A 24,025-nucleotide genomic window follows, 5' to 3' on the forward strand; every position below is an offset into this window, starting at 1 on the left:
TGGATCTTTTAGCATCTGTAGGACTAATAGCTTATTTTATGGAACTTTGTGGGCGCCGTTTCATCGTTTTGCGGGTTTCTATATGAATTTTGAGGAAAAAAGGGAAACATCAAACCAGAATTATTCATCAGCCTGCAGTCTTATGGGTGTTGTGGTTTAGACAGCCAAGGTCTTATGCGAGTTTGTGAGTGGATGTGAGGATTTGCACATGGCTCTACCTTATAGCACACCTCCAGGTGATTCTGATGCATGGAGGCAGTGCTGGGCTGGTATTGGACCGGTCCACTAAGCCCTGCTGATCCCAATTGGTCTCTGAGGAGTGCAGGCCTGCTATTGCAGTGTGTCCAAACGACCTCGCCTTACTTTTCCTCCCCTTTCCTCACTCAGCCTCTCGGCTGCTTGGCATAACAGTCCAGTTCCTCCCCAGGGGCGCTGGAGGTACAGGCAGATTTGCCTGATTTATGCTCCAGGAACTGGCGGCTGGAGGTATTTAACGATCACCTATACTGCTCACATCACAGGCCGTGCCGCCTGCGCTATCCCCTGTGTGTACAGGGACGAAAGGACGATATGCCATGAAAATGCATTAGAAGTACAAGGGGATATTATTTATAGCGTCCGTGAAAGACAACAGCAGACTTGTTTCACTGTGTTCGTAATGCAGGGCTAATAGAAATAGCAAGATCAAGTTTAACAGCTGGAGCAGGCACTATTACAGACGGACAGACTTTTCAATTACTCTATCATCAGAGTTTAAGCCTTAATAATAATAATTATAGTACTAGTATGTGCAAACACAAAAAGGAGATGGAAATAATAATAATAATAATAATAATAATAATAATAATAATGGCAATAATAATTTTCCCAGATGCAAATGGCATAAAACCTCATTTATGAGGAAGAAATAATTACTACATAAAGATCAAAAGCAGATTCAAATTAGCGGGGGCTTATTATCAATTCTGAATTTAAAAACCTTTAACAAGGCTGTAAACGTCAGAGCGCCTTTGTTCTTATCTCTGGTGGAATGCTGCTAATCCTAATAAATGAACACCGCCTTGCTGAGAGAAACAGGCCCTGCCTGCGAATCCTGAATTTATTATACTCTTCAGCAGTTGCTGAGCAGGCGAAGGTTAAAAATATTTGATTCAAATTCATCTGGAGATCAAAGGGCAGAAAATACCACCCAAGACCATCTGTTCCCCCTCAAAATACATAAATATACATGTGAATATTATAACTTCACAGTTTCCATTTAAAAAATAGCTCAGGGTATGAAAGACTTTGAAGGAAGACTTCGAGGAGCAGGTTCTGGTGAACATTTTCTCAATTAGACTGGATGTGTGGAGAGTAAGTCTCACATATTCTACACATTTCTAACATTTGTGCGGTATGGAGACGGGCAGGAGACATACTGTATGCTGGTGTTTCTTCAGTTTCTCTCCTCTATATGATAACCCCATGAGCAGAGGTGGGTAGCAAGTAGCTCCATGTACTTTTGATGCATTTTGATAAGTTTATACTGTTTGGAGTATTCTCACTGTTCATGCTTTTATTTAGTGAGGAAAGGAATCGACTTTTACTCAGTTACGTTTTAGCCATTCACTTTGAGTTACAACATCTGCCTGGCTTTGCGATTGGTCATGCCTATGATTTTTGAGCTTTATCATTTTATTTTCCTGCATCAACAAGAGAAGAACAGTGCGAGAAGAATAAACCTCACTTGCTATACTGATAGATGCTGGATGTAGTTCCACTACAGTTTTATTATTTAAGTTACTCAGTATGTAAATGGAATTCCACCAATCTTTAAAAATGCATTCAATCATTGTAAACAAACTAATTCAGAGTGATTTGCTGTGAAATGATGCTTCGCATAGAAAGTTGCCATCTCCAATTTCTTTATAGTGGTGGTGATAGGAATTATGAGTTGCAGTGTCTACAATGCAAATGTATTTTGATTCCTATTCAAAAAGACACATAAATATACACATCTTCTTATATGTAATGTTGATAATGGTGAAATTTATATTATTTATATTGCCCTGCATATATCATGGATGGAAGTTTAAGGCCAAAACTTGATCTCAAAACTATTGTAAAACATTCTCAGGCATCAAACTGCTTATTATAAACCATTTTATAAAATCTGTGAGGTAGCTTTGCAGACATTACATGATTTGGACAGCTTCTTTTATCACCACCATTGGGCACAATTCTGACTTGCTAAGTTTGCATTTCATATCAAACCACTCTGAATCTTTTTTACATTTACTTATACAAAAATTCCCTTTAAAGTTATTTTTTGACTTGGTATTTCTGTACCTTTTCTTTTCTCCAGTTGTAGTTGTGTCATTATTTAATTGAAGTAATAATACACTTACTGGAATTTGGGTTTAGTTTACCTATGAGAAGCTCTCTTGAAGTCTGTTTCTCATGAAGCTGATTTAAAATGCTGACGTTTGTTTGAACTGGAATGGCCTGAATTTCCATCTATTGCTGTAAAACCCATCTTGAGTATGAATGCCTTCTGTCTCAGGCCTACTTGAATGTCATCTTTCAGAAAGTCTATCCTGAGTTTCACGCTTCCTGTTCACTACTCTTCTGTCTTCTGACATAGATCGCCATTGATTTGGACGGCCTGATTTCTTTTGGCCCTCAGACATAGGGTTATATCAGACTTTCCTCCCCTGCGGATCTTCTCTTTGAGCATCTTTTGTTGCTCTCTGTACGCAGCCCAGACATCTCCTCCATCTTTGTCGTTTTTTTTTGCCAGAGAGCCATTTAAAGGCATTGATTGTTCGCTGAATGCTTCATAATAACATTAATCCAAGGAAGCATCACTTAACAGCCTGGATGGAATTCTTTCCCTGTGTTAATGCACTGGAATGTGTTTTCTTATATGGAACGTAAGTGACTCTTGAATGAGCTCCCAATCGCTTCCTTTAAGAGCACCATTACTGTATATCAATCCAGCTAAGTGGATGTGCATTTTATTTGCTAAGCGGTGTGTTTTTCCCTGTTTTATTGCCCCGTTATTCCCGAAAATACTTTAAGAAGCAGTGCTTTATCCCTCTGATATAAAGCATCAGGGCCGCCTGGCCTCTGGATGACCGTAAAGCCCGTGGCTTTCCTCTGGCTTTGACATAATATATGATTTACAGCACGCGTGAAGTCCAGCTTTTGAAAAAAGTCTGACTCTACCTTACTTTGGAACTCGTGCCCAGGATTTGGCATGGCAGATTTTGTAGGAATCGCTGACAGATTTAGCACAAATGACCTCTGAGCCTGGTGGTTTCTAAGCAGGTAGTCAATGATCCCAATCCGTTTACTCTCCTACACTTTTGTTGCCTATTTCTGCGCTTCGGAAAACTTTGTTCTCTTTTGTTGTTCGTTTCTGCCTGCAAGAAAACTTGGTGCACCCAGATGATGAGTGCATTCAAGAACTGCAACATGAAAGATATTTTTATCAGAGCAGCATAACTTAGCAACTGAGTCGAATGAGGAGAATGGCTTAAATCTCACAGAACAGAGCTTTATGTCTGAGTAGGACTGAGAACTAAAATGCACACTTTTTCCTTTTGATTAGTTTCCAGCTCTGTGTGTTCGTCCAATAAAGACACAACATCCTTTTTCAGTGCAGTTTTCATACGGCTAATAGAAATGAATCTTAAACATGAAACAGTTTTTCTTTCAGTGTATTATACAGGAGAATGCTGTTTCTGTGCATTAATTACAGCAGATCATTTGTGGAGCATAGCAAGCATAAGTGATGCGCTAATTAGGGTGCGGCCAATATGAAAATTTAGTGGTTGATAAAATTTTACATTTTAATTTTAGATTTTAACATACTTTTATACAGCTGTGTGCAACAGTTTTGATGCTCCTGGTCAAATTACATGTTTTGTTGAAATAAGTTAATACATCCTATTCTACACATTTCAATGCACAATTTCTGTTTATTTGTTAAATTAAACATATTGGGAGAAAAATTGCCTGAAAAAAATTATTTCACATTTTTTATTTTATGTTCTTTTTCCCTCCAAAATAAAATTAAAATCAGCAAAAAATAGAAATGTGCTAAAAAAAAGCCATGTTTAAGTTCTCTATAGAGGATAGAGAACTTATTTTCACTAAGAAAATCTACAATGTCATTTGTCCAGAGGTGTTTTCTATATGACTATGGTTTTAGTTAAACAGTGTTGTATTGATTGACATGATTGTCAGTTGTTAATGTCAAAATTTTTAAAAGTCAAATAAACAACAGAAACTCTCAGTCTTAAATAATGCAAATATTGTAGCAAGGGGGCGGAGCTACCCAGAAGTCTTTGTGTTTTTAGGTTAACTCTTATCAGTCTTATTTTTCATTAGTTTTCTTCATAAGAAAATTTTTAGTGTTCATAGTAAAATATTATTCTCATAGTACATGTTACATATTACATGTTTTCTTATCATAAAGAGAAAGTGACTCTGTTTAGGTTCCCAAACACATAAGGTTTTGCCCTATAGTTGGGAGATTGCAAGTTCGCACCCATGCCAAAAACTTCTGTCATTATTGGCAGTGTTTTTGCCAAACTGAGAACACAGCAGCTCATCAATTTTGGCTGATATTATTGGCCAATCAATATACTTTTTGGGCTTTTGTGCTAACCCAAATAGCACTTCATTGTAAGGCTGGGACCACTTATTGATTTATAAACACTGGCCGTGAAATTGCAAAGTAGAATTTATCATTTATAATCTTTCTTTCTTTCTTTGTAACTTCTATGTTGTATGTGTGCTGCTACAAAGAAAAAATGGCATCAAAAATCAGTATTTTTTATTCTTAATGTTTTTACCGATAAAGCGAATGCAATTTTTTATACAGTGAAATGCTATAATGCACTTTATTATGAAGCAGACACATGAAGAAGATGAAGAAAAATTGGTCCTTTGAGTAGTAACAATAATAAGGTTATCATTTCTCTTTTAGCCATTGTGACTCAAAGGCACCAATTAATGGCTCATTCTGTTTAAAAAAAGTCACCACATGACTCTAACAAGATCTAAAACTCTACAAAACAGGCACTGTATGTGTGGTGGAGCTTGAGGCTCTGCTTCAGCATGTGAAAAAACCATGAGCTCTGATGTGAAAGAGACTGTTAAAGCAGCACTATGTAACTCTTGGGGATTTGGAGACCTCTCAGATGGAAATGTGTAATTGCAAACAACGTGTGGAGGATCATTTTGTATTGTTAGTTTTGCTTTGGACCCCCACGAGTGGATCAATCTATGAATCTGATGAATCGTATCTTCATCAGTATAATGTTGATTTTGCATTTGAGACCTAAACATCAAGCCTGGCCTTCTTTTTGAGTCTGTATGTGTGAGACGATAATGTATAAAGACGTATGACATGATTTGAAAACCTCCTGTGAAATCCGTCCAGTCACCTCTGACTTTTAAATGATTATTTCAGGCTTTTTAGGTCGACTTGTAGCCACGAACAGACATCATATTTTAATGTGTTTTTTCTTCTCATTCAGTAATGTTACTTTTTTCAGGTTTAACAAAAAAAGCTTACATAGTGCAGCTTTAAGGTGTATATAATGTGACTCAGCATGTTAAAGGCCTTAAGGCTTTGTTGCCTTCGCTGGCACAAATGGAAACCGTCCTAATTATGTTAAATGTTACTACAAAATCAGCAAAATATCTTTATAAATCCTTATTTCCAGTGAATTTCATTGGTTCTACCTTGTTTGCAATTAACATTCTCTTCTGTTAAATTATCCACTCTTGTAAATTGACTGCAGTTTATACAGAAGCGAGGCATTTTGATTAAGTTAGGTTATTGAATGCCTCTGTGTTGTCGTGTTGATGTGTTAATGTGTTAACATTTGATGTTATCGCTTGTTGTGGATCAAATTAGGAAAAAGAAACAACATATTTTTGGTAATTTACATTTTAACAAGCCAAGTTTACTCCAAAGGACAGCTTGGTTCTCAAATCTGCTCACACTCACTCAAACACACACACGCAGACATGCACAAACACTGAAAGGGTCATTGCCAACTGGGCTCAGTTAGGCTTTCTCAGTATGTGCAGACATTTTAGGGAAAACCTCATGTCGCTTCTGATTTAAGAAGTGGTTCTATTTGAGGCCTCGACAACATACTTTTGGTTTTCTAATGGATTTCCAGGGCAAGCTGCCCCACATTTCTCTGTCTCTTGCTTTGGTCGGATTTGATGGGCCTCAAGGCTTCGAGCTGTTTCCTTTCAAGTGGAGATGTAAACAATAAGATTGCAGATGCGTGCAGTATGCGTTCTGGGGCTTTTGTTGAGGAAAGTTTTTACAACATGAAACCCATCTTTTATTCATAAACTTCTGGAGCAGAAAACTCAGCACTCTGTGCCAGATTTTGATGTTTCTTTAATTTTATAATCATAGGACTGGCATTCACAGCGTTCCAAGAGCTGTTTGTTTTCAACAGAACAAATTAGAGGTCGGATGGACAGCAGCATCTCTCTGACCAAGGCGTCTTCAGTAATTTGATAAGGAGGATAGTTTTTCAGTTTATAGCTTGGTGTGGTCAGGGAGAAATGCTGTCTACTGGCCAGAATATGTGTACACAGTGACAGTTCAAATTTTGTATGTTTGAACTTTCGTTATTTCAATTTATTTTCAATCATCCGACATCCTTCAAAAGAGGCTGATTTCAGGATGTATTTATTATGGTTACACAAAAGTTTCCAGGAGTCATCTTCAGAATTCCACTGTTGGTGACTCTTAGCCAACAGCAATAAAATGTACAGTAAATATTACATTAATTATATCATAAATTATGTGCTCATGCACTCATAAAATTAAAGGAGACAGATGGATCCAAAACCACTTTTTGGTCTCTTAAAGGAGCCATATCTAAGATGATGCAATGTGTCGAATTCATACTCCACACAGTCTGTCGTCCTCCCTCTTCAGTCCTTCTCCTGTTTACTTACCAGTCTAGAAGAAACATTGCATCAAACTTCATCATTTACTTACCAAAAGCTGTGTCCAATGGTGGAAAGCAACACCAAAGTTATCTCTTGTTTATTTTTCTAATGGCTGACTTAATTCTACAGTGACTCAGTATCACGATACGTAGACATCTTTGACATAATGTCTTCACTTTCTGTTGATATTTTTAGTTAATTTTAAAATTTGTGTTAATTTTGAAACCAATATTCTTACACATTGCTCATTTAAATATCCTTTTAATGGATAGTTTTTCAAAGGACTATTTTTTTGGGTTGTTTTTTTCTTAGAACTGCACGTCCGAGCCAAGAACCATTTAGGAACTTTTATTTTTATAAGCACTCTAAAAGAAGGTACCACAAAGAGTTCTTTGCACATTACCATAGAAGAACTACTTTTTTTCTAAACAACATCGAGATAGAAATGTGTGAGTGTGAAGAACCTTTTAAAAGGCTTGAAGTATTTTCACTTAATAAAGGTTCTGTAGCAAGTTCCATCTAGAACCTCAAAACCAAGAGGTTCTTTAGGCTTCAAAAAGGTTCTTTACACTTTACATATCTCATTTACAAAAACAGTTTTATAAAGAAGCATCATTTAAAAGGTTCTTTTGGGAACCAAAAATGGTTCTTCTATGACAATGTGCAATTAAGCTCTTTTGGGCACCTTTCTGAGCGTGATGGTTATGCTACCTGCTCCCAAACGTAAATAACAGATACTGAATGGTTCTTGGATTAGCAAAAACTTCACAAATTTCTATTTCAGTCATCGCTCTTAAGGGACCCAAAAGTGGTTCTGCTATGGCATCACTCAAAGAACCCTTTGTGGTACCTTTTTTGTCAAGAATGCTTAAAAAAAATTCCAAATGGTTAGTTTGATGTATGGTTCTGGATAAAAATATTTAAGTGATTTAGTTGCTTTAAATGTTGTGGTCGTTCTTTAAAGTTTAAAAACACTCTTCATACATCTCATTTACAAAAATAGTTCTTTAAAGCTGTTCTCAAGCTGGTCCTCAGGGACCCCCAGATGGTCCACATTTTTGCTCCAACCAAACATGCAACACATAGAGATGAAGCAAATATGTGGACCATCTGGGAGGTTCTGAGGACTGATTTGAGAACTGCTGCTTTATAGAACCGTCCATTGGTAAGTTCTTTAAGGAATGAAAAGTGGTTCTTCTGTGAGTTCGCTCCAAAGAACCCACTTTGTCACCTTTATTTTTAAGAAAGTAGTTCTCAGGCTTTCATGAGCATTAACAATCGATAGTTTTGAAATCTATGCGTTTATTAATGGTGGATCAGCAGTGAGAAATAGAGCGTTCTTGGCATGGTTGAAAGTGAGAATCAACTGACCACCAGGCATTCAAAGCCCATGGCAGCCTGGAAAGCATTCCTGTGCTCTTGAGTATAACTTTATAACGCTGCCCTTCAGAAAGCTCTGATGACAGCTCCAGGCTAAAAGTGAAAAATAAACAGCTGCAGGCCCAGAGCTCGGGTAAATGTGGATGTGGCCCTCTGCCACAGCCTGGCTAGGATGACATGGGGACAGTGAGAGAAGAGAGTGAGGGTCTGCTTTGCCGGCCAGCGAGCTTGAGCTGAGCCAGCGAGGCCTCGTGGTTGGCCTGGGTCAAATTGTTTCAGTGCAGTTGGAAAAGAAGGGAGGGTTAATGGTTAGAAGGTGTTGGTGCCACTGGAGATGGCCTACACCCGCCTTTTGATTCTCGTTATGTGTGGTGATCTGAGTCAATGAGTCAGCCATAATGCTCTTGAAGACTAAAGTCGACTAATTGCATTTCTTTCTTTTTAGATGAGAAGCACCTAATGAACTTGGCTTGTAACTCACATACTCACTCACTCAGTCATTTACTCACGTTTAGCAAGATTGTACACAAGGGGGTGCTACTGGCACTCTAGTAATTAGTGAAAACAGCTTTGTGTTAGCTGAAGTTTCTGAGTCTAATGAGCATAGTGGACATGCAAGATGTGTGTACTTTTAGGGTCTTACATGCTGGTGCTTTGCATCAGTGGCACTTGGTGTCCTTGCTTATTCATCTACTTGTTTGTTTGTTTTTCTACAAGTGAATTATAGAAAAATATATGAGATTAATATTTCTGCAAATAAAACTTTAAACCATGTAGGAAGTTTCTGTCTAAATTTAAGCATTGCTGTATTTTAATGAATGCATTGTTCACAAGCATCATTCATGCAGCTAAATGGGTACAACCAGGGAGGTTTCTGAACATTTGAGGGCCTGAAACAATATCTTTCTGGGGAGGGAAGGGAGGGAGTCATACTCTTTTGTGTGCAATAATAGATTGAGAATTACTACCTAATTAATTTCCATAAAGAAAAAACCAAGAACATCTCTGGACTCTGGTTTTCTACAAAGAATATTGAATAAATTTTAAAAAGTACATACCCGGGGCCGACTGATGGCTTAGAAGACTCTAAACAACTGCTTGTACCACTTATAGCAAGAAAAGACCCTGGGCACAACATGGAAAACATGGATGTAACACACACACAAGAAAAAGTCAGATAAAAGATAATTAGAGGAAGGTGTAATGCAAACTCTGAACGTGGTCTTTAACATACTACATAAAAAAGGAAGCTTAGACTAAGCAGTAAAAGATGAAGGGAAATGCTCATGAAAAAGAAAAAGAGTCTTTTAATCAGATTTTAAGTAGAGAAAGAAGAGCAGTCACAGAGAGACTGAGGAAGAGAGTTCCAGAGTTTGGGGGCCATGGCACTGAAGGACCTACCGCCCAAAGTCTGGTGCATGGGACAGCAAATAAGTTACAATAAGAAGACCTGAGAGAGCAAGAGGGAGTGTAAGACTTCAGAAGTCTTCTGCAGTAGAGGGGAGCAAGGTCATGCAGGGCTTTGAAAGTGAGAAGTAAAATTTTTAACTTTATACGGGACAGGACCGGTAGCCAGTGTAGCTGAGAGAGAGCGGTGGTGATGTGAGCTGAACGCCTAGTATGGGTAAGAACTCTAGGTGCAGAGTTCTGAATATACTGTCGCTTTTGTATAGACTTTCCAGGGAGGCCACTGAAGAGGAAGTTACAGTAATCAACATGAGAAGTTGTATCCAGCCATGATTATTTGGACCAATGTTATGTTATTTATTTTATTAGCCTTTTTAAGGACATTGGGCTTCATTCACCAACCGTTCTTATAAAGAAATTTCTTCTTTAAAAACCCGCTAATGCAGTTTTCACTAAGATTCTGACATTCGTAAATGTTCTTAGGTAAGAACAGAATCTACACACACTCAAGAGCACAAAAATGTGAACAGTACTGTGGTTTAAGAACACGTCACGACACTTATACTGAGGACCATTCTCAAGAACAAATTTAAGAATAAACTTATAGGAAGTTATTAGTGATTTGTTAGTGTGGAACCAGGCCTTTTGGTCAAAGGTTTAATCAGGCTCAGTGCAAAGCTGACCCAAACTGGTCCATCATCATCCAAAGTGGCATATAAAAAAACCTTCAGCGTTGGATTTGTCAGCATGTAATGATAGTAATTGTGGGCAATAGATTCCATAATAATAAAGTAAAAATAATATTATTAGAAATATAGAAATATGCATTTGTATTTATTTATGCATTTAGTAGATGCTCTTATCCGCAGTGACTTACAATTTAGGGGTCTTTCCCATAGACTCTTATTGGTGTGCTTGCCCAGGTAGACCTCTAAATGTTCCTCTAAGTGCTAAATTCTGTCAACATGAGTCATCCCAGCATGCAGGACTTAAAAACATTGTAAGCTACTGAAAGAAGGGAGGAAGAATAAGGAGACAATGTAAATCACAGGAAAATGCACATAAAATCTGTCAAAAAGGGAGGTTGGCTGTGAGTCCTGTGGGAAATTGGAACCTGACTCAACGCTGGCTCATATTTGGAAAATTATCTCCAAATCCACGAGCAGTCGGGTCCCGTCGCGTTCGGACAAATATTTCAAACTCTACTTTCGGTTAACCTTAGTCAGGGGCAGTGTGGTGTGGTGAGGAGGCCTTGCTGAAATGGTGCTGGCTCCACACTCCGGTGGTATTTATAAACAGTCATGGACATTCAATCCAGTCGATCACACCTCGCCTCTCGGCTTTCAGTCTTTAGCTGAAGATGCCTCGCTCCCGCAGCCAAAACCACAGCTGGCCTGGGTGGCAGGGAAAGGGTTAACCTTTAACTTCCTGCTCTGAAACGAGGCTGGGAAAAACAGGGTGAAAGGTCATCATGAATTGAGACACTGCAGGGGAATTCCTCACTGTCCTCTTAAGTCTGCCCTCTTCAGTTCATGCCATGCTCTTCTATAGGTGGACACAGGGAATGATGTGTGATAGCAGAGCATTATGGGTACTTTCACACACAGTCCAAATAAATGACCAAACAAATAGCTTGGTGGTAAGAAAGAAGGCAGTTAATTATGTGGTTTAAATTTTAGATTTTTATTGTTTACTCCAGTAGTTTTACTTAAAAAGTGCTTTACTGGCTGATATAATTATCAGTAGCTAATTGCTAAATTTCTAAACATGCTTATTTGTGTCTTACTGTGGTGCAACAATAGTCCTGAAAGTGCGATTTTCCAGTTTAAAGATTAGGAAAACGCTATATAATGATATATTTTGAAGATAGGAGCCGCTTTGTGGTTGATACTTGAGGACAGACGGTTTAAAATGTTTTTTCTGTTTTTTTTCTCACTAGTTGATTAAAGCAGAAGGAAGCCAGATTAAAAAAAAAACAAAAAAAACATTACTTCTATGAAATTGAATATCTTTCTGTATTTTGTAGCCATCAGTGCATTACTTTATCACTGCTGGGGGGCAGGGTGTGGGTGGGGGGTTGTATGGCATATTTACGGAATGCATGCTGGGTATTGGTAGCGAGAGAACATTGGACAAAAACACAAAATGGATACAAAATCAGAATTTCTGTCAAACCGTTGAGGCTGAAGGGTACAGTGCTGCATTACAGAATTTTAAATAACATTACACATAATAAATGCTAGTTTTACCCAGGAATGCCCCTTGAATACTATAAATATTGTACTACTGGAAGAGGAGCTACCCATATTTTTTTTACAAACCTAATAAAACTTATAAACACATATAGGTTAAGAAGAATAGTCAGAAGTGACCAATCCACATTCAATGCAGTTTCTTGGTGATGCTCATTCTAAAACTGTAAAAGAATATAATTTAAAAATGTGCATAATCCCAAAAAGCATTTTGCTGCTACTGTCTCCGCTACAGTACATTAGCCTCTGCTGTATATGCATTTATATTTATGTTTAGGTACTTTGCTGCTACAATACGTGAGTGCATTAACAGAGCACTGGTATTGGATCGGTACTCAGTAAAAGCTGATTCTCAGAGTTCAGATATCAGAATCAGAAAGAGTAAGATCGGTGCATCCCAGAGTGTAGATGTGTGTCAGACATGCCGCTGGAGCCGAGAAAAGCCTGATGAAAGCTCCATGGCTCACTCCCTGGTGACAGCTCTCATTCCTGCAGTCCCAGGACAGGAAGCTGGAGAGCAGCAGGCCTCGGAGGCCGTCTGGGCTTGGGGAGACGCGAGACTGGGCCTGGATGAGTGCCAGGACGCTCCACTGGCCCAGAGAAGTGAAAGAGCATATGAGCTGTGTGCTGGGGATTAGACACAAGAGAGATGGTCTTCATGGCATCCGGCTTCAGTCTCAGCAGGCTGGGCACAAAGAAAACCTACAGCAGCTCCATCTCCTATCTGTAACGTCCTAAAAGACTTGTGTGCACACTGAAGCTAGTAAACAAGGGCTGGAGTGTCTAAAGACAATAATGGAATTCTGGTCATGATAATGATGGTGGTGTTATCATGCTAATGACAATGATGTGGAAATAGTTTTGCCTAAGATACAGAGAGATGTCCTTCCACATGTTCAGATGTAGGAGAAAAACATGACCACTTTATCTTTTTTTCCCTGTGAATGGTCTTCCAAAAGTCTAGGGGAAATAAAAATTACACGGTGAAGTAGTGCGCTATTTAAGAGATATAAAAGGATTTGTTTCAGACAAGAGCTCAGTTCCACCTGACTCATCACTTTGCTGCGAGATATTTTTAGCGGCAAAGTACTTTTCCTGTTTGGATTTCCAGAGTTTTCTAGGCTAGAGGAGAGCAAATCTTCCCAAGGTTTAAGCAGTTTAATAGAATAACACCATGCTTTATTGGTGGATAGAACACATGAAAATTATATATGCACCGTTTGCTGCTAACGTGACAGGCACACCCTGTGTGAGAGTGTATGTGTGTGAGAGTGAGTGTGTTTTGGTTCATTTGCCCCGTGTTGTGTCTAGCGCAGCTGCATGTGTCAGCTGCTGCCTGGTTTAATGTGAAGTTTAAACCCTTCATGACGCCAACTAGGGTCCAGTTACACTAGTGGGAATACCTGCTATTGTGCTCCAAATCCCTCCCTAATTCCCAGGAATTTTGCCATCCTTCCCTTAAACTGGACAAACTGTGCCTTGCTTAATATCCGCAGAGGTTGCTCGCCTTAAAGATGGTGGCTGTGTTAGTCATTCTCACCACTAGAATACAATTAAGCCTTTGCTTTGGTGTCTTTATAAGAGCGATTGATAGTCTCCGTTGATCCTACCAAATTATCTTGCTTATTGTTTGAGACTTGAACAATTCTAGCATTAGGCAGCCTCTACAGGTGATTAGTACTGTCTGGATTACTTAAGTGAACTCAGTACCTTGGTTAAAATTATCCTTGATAAAAATTTACTTATTTGATAAATTAACAATGTATTCTTGGCAATTTGTGTCATGATAATGTATGTTTGAAACTCTTCTACAACATAAAATGGAGATTGGTGGACACACCAATTTATATGCATTTTCTTCCACGCAGCCTTTTTTTAAAGACATTTTCTTTAAGTCTTTATAAAGGCTTCTTGGTTATTTGTGAGTGTTTGTAAAGTGGTTTGTAATCTTCAAAAGGCCGTACAATTTATTGTTCCGCTAAGCCAGTTTTCATTGTTAGCACTTTCTTAAAATTCTGATTACTCAATTAATGATCAAAATAAGGCTAATGATAAATTACTGGATTACTAATATAATTGATAGGCAGATGGTGCTGCACTAGTCTTTTAAAAGTCTTTTAAAATGGTCATTTTACCTCTCCCTCCTCACATAGCTCTCTAGTGTTAGCAAGAGATCTTTAACCTATGCATGACGTTAATGTTAGTGTGAGATTATTTCAGTAAAATGTTTTTAGCCACTTTATTGAGTTTCCAGTGAAAGTTTGTGCACAGTCAATAAAAATAAAGTGAGCATCCCAGTCTTCCAAAGCGAACAGCAAGGTGACTATCATACATTTGTGATTATACTATTTCAATGTAAACTGATTTTATTAGAAGAGAGATTATGCGCATTAGGAATGTTTTTTTTTTGCTGTTGTCATGGTAACAGGAAGCTCAAAACCCTGGCAACAGCTGTTGTTATCACAGCCTTTGAACAGCTGGAGGGCTATTGTTGGCAAGACATTGTGGGCAGTGACTGTGTCCGCCAGTTCGTGCCTTGGTATGGCCGAAGCTGAGATTTGTGGATTTGGTAGCTCAAGCAGTGTGTAACGACCGTGATGTGAGGCAAAGAGATAGATGTGGTTGGAAAACTGAGTCATAGTTCTACAGTTCTGCTTTGTACACCAGGACAAATGTTATTCCTCAACTTTTTGCTCAAAACTAGTTATCATGTATATTCTGAAAATTGTGTGACTTATCAGAGAGAATCTTTACAAATTGTGTGCTCAAAAAAAGTTGTTTAATTATTCCATGTACTTCCACTTAATCAAATAGAACAAGCCAAATGACGTCAGCCTTTACAGCTTTACTAGTGCTACCATGAAATGAACATTCTTGGGTGAACTCAGAAACGAAATTCAGAACTCTCTGGCCTGAAAACTGAAACCATAATCTGAAACAAAAACAGACAATAAATAAAATCAGGATAAAATTATTACAGTATGTGCCACAAAATCCAACATCCTGGACAACAGAGAACAGCTGGTCATCCAAGGCAATACATTCCATAATTTTTTGGTTAGATTTTGCACTGTTGTTTGTGAGCTTTTTCTTCATTTGAAAAAAAAAAAAACTGATGGCATTAGCATGCTAGCAAGGACTTTTTTTCTTCTCTACTTCTGTAATTTTTATATATTTTGCATGTCAAGCAGGATGTTGTGTTTTCAAATGGTATCACACTTATAGTGGGGAAGTTCCACCTCTTGATACCTGCTGTGAACAGTGATTACAAAACCTTGTGTAAAAGTGACAGTTTCACACAGCTGACATTTTCTTTGTTTATTTGCTGCTGCTTAAACTGTTTGAATGCATCTGTGCTGACCGACACAGGAAAGTGAAGGGAACAAATTTCGTTCTTATTCCCTGTATCATTATCATTACTGTTACAACTATTTGTAAAGTCTTAGATTTTAACACGTAGTTTTAAACCTTTCTTCTCTTTTGGCTCTTTCAGTTTTCAGTGGCCTCCCTATTTGTTACCTCAATATAAAATACAATTGACCTGTCTGTACCCCACCCACAATTGCATTCTTTCATAGCAACTGTTGTGAGGTTGGGCAAGCTTTACAGAATGCTGGTAAAATCCCATTCAGTCTAATGTAAAAGAGTTTTTAGTCATAGCACAGTTGTGGTTTCTGTAATCTGTTGTAGTTAATCAAATCTGCCACCATGCTAACATTGGCTTGATCACACAACAACACACGACATGCAGTTTGTACTAACAGTGTCATCTTTCACATGCATATAAAATAAATGTCATTTCAAATCTAATATAACTCACTGTAAATTTAGCCATTTTGCCAAAAAGTGAGTTGTAATGTGTCATTAGGTAGATTTGGATTTTGTCAGCGTTTGACAAAGTTTGTCTGACTTGGCAACATGGATAGCATGAACAACTCAGGTGCAACTAATATGAATATATTTTCAGTTTGTAACTGAATCGACTCTCTTGGTTAATTTTTCGAGTGTGTGTTCCTCTGAAAATGGACTGAGCAGAGGCAAGTGCGGAGGGGAAATGCAAATGGATGTCCTCCTACTGATCGACTTAATGAAGAATTTCTGAATTTCTGGCAAATAGCAAAGACTTTGTGTGCCCCTGAGCTTCAGTGCAAATTGAGGAGAATTCCAGGAAGAGGAGAGAACTGGACAGAGACAGAGTGAGACCAGGATTGTGAGCTTGAAAACTGTGGAGCTCCTTGTGTTTTAGGGGAACAGGGTACCACATAACTCTGCTTGCTCTGTATATTTGAATGACAGGAGGGGGTAACTCACTAATCTGCTTTTTCTCAGTGTATTGCATAAATGTGTGCTGGTACTGGTGGTGGTGCATGTTGGAGGGGTTCCCGAAACCTCCCAGTGTGGCTTTTCAATGAGGGGTAGAAAGTTAAACACACCTCTGCTGTGTTTGTGTGAGTATAGGGGGCACCAGGAGACCATCCTGCATGGTATGCAGTGTGTGCTAAGAGTGGGTGAACTGAAATTCATATTATGGTTTGGGCAATAATGGTATGATTTCATGGTAAATAAACAAATAAATAGCCAGCTCTTCGAAGTCAATGTATAAATAAACTTCATAAAACCAAATGTGGAGAAACAACAAAAAACGTTTAATTCTTTTATAGTGCTAATGATAACTGTCGTACTTTATTTGCTTCTTAGCTTTATGGTTTTCAGGCAGTGCTGATCATCTACAGTACTGAGCAAAATTCACAGACCAACCTTAATTTATTTAATTTCCAGTCAAAATGGCCATTAAGTCCCTTTATTGTCATTATACTTATACACTTTGCAGTACAACAAAGCTCTTTCTTTTGCGTATCCCAGCTTACAAAGCTGGGGTCAGTCATGGTATGATCCACTTTCATAAGGAAACTAGTAAGGACCGTGCAAGATACTGGTAGACCACCAAAACTGACCCCATCAGATAAAGAGTACTTAAAGGTTTTATCTTTGAGTGAGAGGAGAAAATCAAGCTCCACTCTTACTTCAGATCTGAAAAATCCACAGGTGTTTCTGTCCATCCTTCCACTGTGAGAAGACAACTCAGCACTATGAGTCTGATAAGATGTGAAGCTGTCAAGGAGCTCTTACTGAGAAAAAAAAGGAGAAAATTTGAACAATGTACCGTCCACCCCAGAGTCCAGACCTCAACATCACTGAATGTGTTTGGGATTACTTGGATTGTGAAGCAGAAAATGCAACCAACTTCGGAACTTTGGATGTGTGGAAGAATAGCCCTAAATTTCCATGAAAACTAAAAACAACTCTCTCAAAAAGAATGGAAGCTGTAATAAGGGTAAAGCGTGGACACATTAAACAATGAAAACTGTAATATTATATTTAATTGCTGAGACTTTCTGTTGCTGAAAAATGAATAAGTTGTGCTTGATGGCCATTTTGACTGGAAATTAAGTAAATGAAGGGTGGTCTCTGACTTTCGCACAGTATATAATGGTATAATGATATTAGTTTTAGCCAAGTTTGTTGTTTTTTTAGTTTTAGTGGTATTGATACATAACAAAAACTTTAACTCTTTAAATAAATAAATAAATAAATAAATAAACTGTTTCTTTCCTCACAATCAGTTTCAGTGTGGCTAACATTTATAATACTGCATAAGGTACTGTTTAGTGCAGTCTCGAAGCAAGCTGTGTCTGGTTAGTAAAATTTTACCAAGAATTACCAAGAATCTTTACCAAGAATCAACAGTACACAAAGGGTTTGCTAACTTTATTAATAAAAGCCTGAATACTATCTGAGACTGTGAGATACTTGGAAAATATTGTGATATAGAAACGTATTAATACCACCCAGCAACACTTTCAGAAGGTAAAAAACGCTAATGTTTCCACTTTTAGCTGAAGATATAATGATCAAATCCACAATGTCCTGGATTATAGTAGTGTTCTCTTTGTACTGGTAAACCTCCCCTCCTAATTCATGCATGCATGTATGTGTGTTTGAAGGTGTGGGTTCCCTCTTGTGTGTGTATAAAGGGCCTGCGTGTTTGCGCAGGGGCCCGGCTGGACTCTGGCTGGCTGTGTGGGCAGATGTGGTAGTGTGCTGCGGCAGGAATGCTAATGCTTCCTCTGAGGTTAGCGAGGAACAGCGCGATTAGCCCTCCGGCCCCCGGGGGGAGCCGCTGCGCGCTCTAAGCTTTAATTCATATTGACGTCAACAGGAAGCCGGACGATTTCTCGGGGGAAAATGGGAGGTGGGCCGGGGGGGTGGTCGGCCAGTGGGGTCTGGGGGCTCTGTAGCTTAAGGAGGCTGCAGGAGGGATTAGCCGGTGCTAAAATGTTTTCTTTGTAGTTTGGAAGAAACCCGAGGAAGGTTCTCCATGAACCTCCCAGCGTCACTGACCCAAAGAGGGGGATGGGGGCGGGGTGGGCCGTTATAATCGGCATTCCGCCTTTCTCAGCCCATCTCTGTGTTCCCCTTTTGCCTCACATACACAGCTCCCATTGAGGCCTTGCACACAGACCTCACACACACACTCTATTCCTTTATTTTTCTGGCAAGTCAGTAGCCAATGGGTAATCACAGAGCGTAAATGGAGTGTCCCACCCGTTGTCCCAACCTGGATCATTCAGCACCATTTAAAATAGTTAAAATGTTTATCTGATAATCAGTATAGATTAAACTTTAGGCTTATTATTCTGTTATTAGTCTTAAGGCTTAGTATCCAGTAACATCACAGCACTTTCACATTATTAATGACATTATCCAACACAACAAACCTACCAGTACAGTAACTAAACCAGTTGTGCACAAGATCAAGATCATGTTGATGACTATGGGACTCCTTGACTCCTAGGCCTATTATTTAGTTAAGAGTTATTATTCAGTCCCTATGAATTACTCAACTGACTGAACTACAGTCAGACTAATATGTAAGTTATGTAGCTAACAGAATTTAAAGAAATAGTTGAAAGCTAAAGTTGCTAACAATGAATAGTAGTAAGCCAGATGTGATGTGAATAATGATGATCAGTGACTTTTCACATTCATTCACTAGCAGCAAAGATAGTGTTATTGACTGAATCTTTCCTTTGAGGGGTTAATACCATTGTCCAACTCATCTAATACACTTGTCCAGTTTATTTAACTGCTGCATTGTCTTGTTGTGTTGCAGACTATCAGAAAGAGGACCACAGTGTATCGGGTGGAGCTGACTGGAACATTTAAATGCTCTAATGCTGAGGACAAAATATCTGTAAGTTTTGCAGTGATTTTTTTTCTCCTATTTAATTATCCTGGTCTCATGTAACTACAGCTTCGTTGTAGAATCATGTTTTGACTGTTTAAAGCTCTTAATGGACGTGCTGTCTGTTACATTATCATATAGAAAAGTTATGTGTTTGTACATAAAATTACATGTTTTGTTGAAATAAGTGAAACACATCCTCTACAGGGAATGCACTTAAATATGGCACTTTCCTGCAAATCGTAGTGCATAATTTCTATGTATTTGCTGAGTTTAACAAATTGGAAAACAATAAAACATACAATATAAAATGTGCCATAACTTTTGCACAGGCTACAGTTTGTTTCTTTTTGTTTGTTTGTCTGTTTTTTTCTCCCTCTACATTAAATTCAGCAAATAAACAGCAGCTGTGCATTACAAATGTGTAGAAGTGTGTTCTCTGCAGATGATGTAAACTCATTTTCACATAGTAAATTATCAAAACATGTAATTTGACCAGGGGTGCCCAACTTTTGCACTGTTCCTATCTGCTCAATCTATTAGAACCTCTACATCTTTGAGGTCGTCTGATTAGCCTCTTATGAGCTTTCCCTGGTCTCGGTTATCAGAATAGCTTTACCAGACTAATTTGGCTATGAATACATAGAAGCTAGCAGCTAGCAATTAGCATGATATGCTAATTGTTGGCTGCCTATTTTCATTTAATTTTTACCAGGGATACACTGATATGGCAATTGTGGTATGTTTTTCATGTCCATATGCCAGGTATGATACCAATGCCAATGCATAAACATATATAGAATGTAGAAACTGGGACTAGCTTTAGCCAGAACAGCATTGCAGAGAATGTATCATTTATTTCTACAGGGTTATAAATGAGGTAAAATGAATAAAATGCAAACATTTTAGCACAGTAGGCCAGCGTCGCCTACATGTCCTGCTCTTCCAGAGCATAAGAAATATGTCATCAAATATCGGTTGGAAATGTGGGTCTAATCTAAACATCTGCTCAATGCAGATCAGTTTTTAAGCACTCCTCTGCTGAGACTGATACACATTCCTAATTATTAATAGGATTAGCCTAAACTATTGACACAAACACAAAAAGTATCTTCTTTCCTCTTTGTTAAGTCAAAATCCAATACCTGTTTTTAACCATTAGTATATGGAAACAACTGAATGTTTGGTGAAATAACTTTATTTGATCTGTTTTGTGACATGTTGTTTTAAGGCCATAAAGCATTTAAAGGCTATAAGAGCTTTTGATTGTTTTGAAGTGCTAAGCAAAGAAAACTGATTATATACAGTCAGTACATGGTGAGTGACAAAGCCCCCCCTTCCAAAAAAAAAAAAATCAGTTGGTTATTTATTTTGTACAAAGAATTTCACGGTGCCTGACTTGCCACCGTATTCACTTCAGACGTGTTGACGGCATTGTGAGTGAGTTGGATGACTTTTGTGGCCTCCGTGCAGAGATATGAAACGTAGCTGGAAGTGGCAATCCTTCCATTACAGTATCTCTCTCAAGCTCTTCCTTGCTGGTTTAGTAGCAATTGGGCCTTGATAGATGAACGGCAAATTTCAGGTGGAGCACTTGCTGTTCTTTTCCAATCACTCCAGCTGCGTTGCTTAAGCGTTTATTTCCTCACTTTAATAGCTCTTTTTTTGGTCGCGTCCTTATAGAATGCAAATTCGTTCAAAAACACAATTTGGTGCCTTTTAATGGTTCGGCGGCTCGGGATGCAATTGCCTGCGCCGTGGATGAGTGAGAGAGGGCAAGGCTGGGGGTGTGAGAGTGTGCGAGTGTGCAGCGACGGCAGAACGAAGCAAGGTTAACTCTCAGCTTTTTAAAGGGGGTAAAAGACAGGCAAGGCTCTTTAATTGAGTGTGAAAGCAGCTGGGTGTTGGGAGCCATTTCCCCCCCTCCGCAAGCCCGACAAGCGACTGTCTCAATATCCTCTCGGCTCTAATCGCTCGCTCAGCGCCCGCCACCCCGTCTCTCCCTCCTCTCTCCCTCCCTCTCTCCCTCTCTCTCGCTCTGTCTCCCCGAGCCCTGCGCCCTGCCGAGGATTGTTTTACGCTTAATTTTGTTAAACCTAACGAGATTTTGCTAATTAAATCTCCCCCTGGCTGGAAATCTCTCGCTCCTGTCGGGAGAAGTGATTGTTTGTAGATCTTTTTAGACAAATAAACATTTTCATCGCGAAAGCGTGGGGTGAGAGAAACACTTCCCGCTTTCCATTCTTCTTGCTACAATCAGATAGAGGCCTGATACGCTCGTGTTCGCTTACATGGCCCTCAGATAAGCCCCTGTTATTAGTATTTTTCCACACTTCTAAGATTTAAGATGTTTTCCTACTGCTTCATCGCTGGGATTTTAATGGAACATGTAACATTACAGTGAAAAAGTAAACATCAGTAAACCAGCCCTGTGGACAGATCAGTTAAAAGCATGGCTGGAGGCCAGATGTACTCGTTGGAGGGGATGGATGGCAGGGTCCGTCTGTCCAGCAACGTCAAAGGCTTAGCACAGCTTCGTTGGCCTCCTGGTCATTTCAGAATCCAGTATAAGGTTTGACTAAAGCAGCTTCACCATGGTAAAATCACTGTAATGCACAGGCCTGAGTGGTTTATTGCTTGTTTAATTTGGCGACATAATACATTATGATACAATACACAAATTTTAAATAAAAAAATACATGCATGCACCGTGACTTTCCATTGGCTGGACAGGTTGTAAGTTGGACTTTGGGTGCATTAAACACCACTTCAGTTCATGCACATTCCATAGAAACAGTGCACAACAACTAAATTTGGATTTCCCTCTAAAAAACAATTGCCTAGATTTTTTAGGTCATTAAATCCAGACAAGTGAAAAATTATTTCAACAAGATGACTTCAACTCTACACAGGGCAAAAACAGAAAACTGCACTGTTTTATAAAGCTTAATTTTTTATATAACTGATTTTACTGTCGGCAAAGTCAAAAGGTCAATTTGGTAGATGTCTTCTTTTGAGAACCCTCATCAACAATAATTATAAATAGTGGCCATTATAAAAATTCTAACTGACATCATTTGTCTGCTGCCTGCTAAAAGGTCTGTTCTGGTTCATAAAGCTTCATATTGGTGCGTCCTGCTTTAGACTTTGTGAGCAGCTGTCAGCACTTTTGTCAGTTCATACAAATCAGCCTGTCCTGTGAGTTTTAAAAGGCTTTCAATTCATACAGAAAAATGGGAAATGATTGTTTTAGTTACCAATTATGGTGAATAACCTATTTTCACATTTTTGCACCTATTGATCGGAAACTATTGAAGAACAAAATCATATATGCGAAAATGAGACCAACTTTACTGCTCACAAGACTGTTTTCACATTTATTCCTCTGTTGCAAATTATTCTTGTTAGTTCATGTTAGCTCGCCTCAACATGTGAGCAAACTGTAGAATTGTATGTGGCAAAAAATTTAAATAAGAGAGCTTAATTCCAGTTTGCTGAAGCAGAATCGGGCAATATGTAAAATAAGAGGAAACACCTGATTCAGATATGCTCAGGAAAATGCTGCAGATCTTAGTTCCACCAATAAACGTATTTACTTAAATTTCTATTGGCCAAATACAAGACTGTGAACTCCTGAACTGCTACTTGTGAGGGGGCTTGTTCTCCTGCTGGCAGAGCCAACCCCTTCCCAAAGAAAAAAAAAAAAAAACTCCTTAAGTCTACATGACTGTTGTAACATATTATCATTCAAAATGGCAAATTTCAATGAAAGGCCAATGTTTGCATGCATGCATGCATCCAGTAATCACCTTATTTTGTTAATGTACCCATAATCTGATTACTGTCTTTTTACTGTAACAGTTACTTTTTTTACACAGTCAATTACGTAATCCTGTTACATGCATTCTGTGACTGACCAAACCCTGGACATTAGCATATGGCTCAACATTGGTTCTAAAGTGCTGTACAGATTTTACTTGCGTACTTACTCTGTTTGTCCCTGTGAAAAGTAGCAGTAGCAGGTAGCATTGGCTGTGTTCTTTGGTGGCAGGCTTCATTAATGTTAGCTTGCCTTTTTCCAATGAGATTAGCACTAACTTTGCATGAAAAGGAGCCCTGGCATCATGCACTTGAAAGAAAATTAGGAAATAATGCTTCAAAGATATTGCAACAGTGGAAAAGTTGGACAATTGTCAGCTAGTAAATGTCTTTGTTATTCCAGAGAGAGCTGAGACTGCACTCACTCGGTGAAGAGGCCGTATTGTCATTTATATAAGGCAACCACTGGTGTATGAATATGTATGGGTGTAGCTGAGTTTGTGCATGTTGTGTTTTGTTGTGTGTGGGGAAGTGGCGCTGGGTGGGTCTGCTCCATTGAGCTCTCCCAATGAGAGGCCTTGAAAGCATTGTTGACTGCAGGCAGTGGGCTGCTATTGTGGATTCCCCCTCGGGACACTGTTATTGTGGGACTCCAACCTTATGTTTCCCGTTTGGACTAAGGATGACTGGTGCCAAGGCGCTTTGCTTTCTCTTTTTCTTTCTCTCTCTCTCTCTCTCTCTCTCTCTCTCTCTCTCTCTCTCTCTCTCTCTCTCACACACACACACACACACACACACACACACACACACACACGCATGCCCCCCACTAATCCTACTCCCCAGCACACACAAACTCACTCATACTCATACTGCACACACACATACACACAGCCTGGCAGTGTGCTTGCCTTGTGGTGGACTGTTGGGCATTATGCCCAGTCTCTTG

The 24,025-nt window shown here is 38.9% G+C and overlaps 1 protein-coding gene across 2 annotated transcripts in view; it reads left to right on the forward strand.

Annotated features, from left to right (window-relative positions):
• Nucleotides 1-24,025, forward strand: part of pknox2 (pbx/knotted 1 homeobox 2) — a 130,179-nt gene that overhangs the window by 2,865 nt on the left and 103,289 nt on the right. For both annotated transcript variants that reach the window (XM_036595477.1, XM_036595478.1), the window contains exon 2: nt 19,189-19,269. The gene's annotated coding sequence lies outside the window, so the exon portion shown is untranslated. The remainder of the gene's footprint in view (nt 1-19,188; nt 19,270-24,025) is intronic.

Source organism: Colossoma macropomum, unplaced genomic scaffold, assembly GCF_904425465.1.
Source record: "Colossoma macropomum unplaced genomic scaffold, Colossoma_macropomum, whole genome shotgun sequence".
Classification (NCBI taxonomy): Eukaryota; Metazoa; Chordata; class Actinopteri; order Characiformes; family Serrasalmidae; genus Colossoma; species Colossoma macropomum.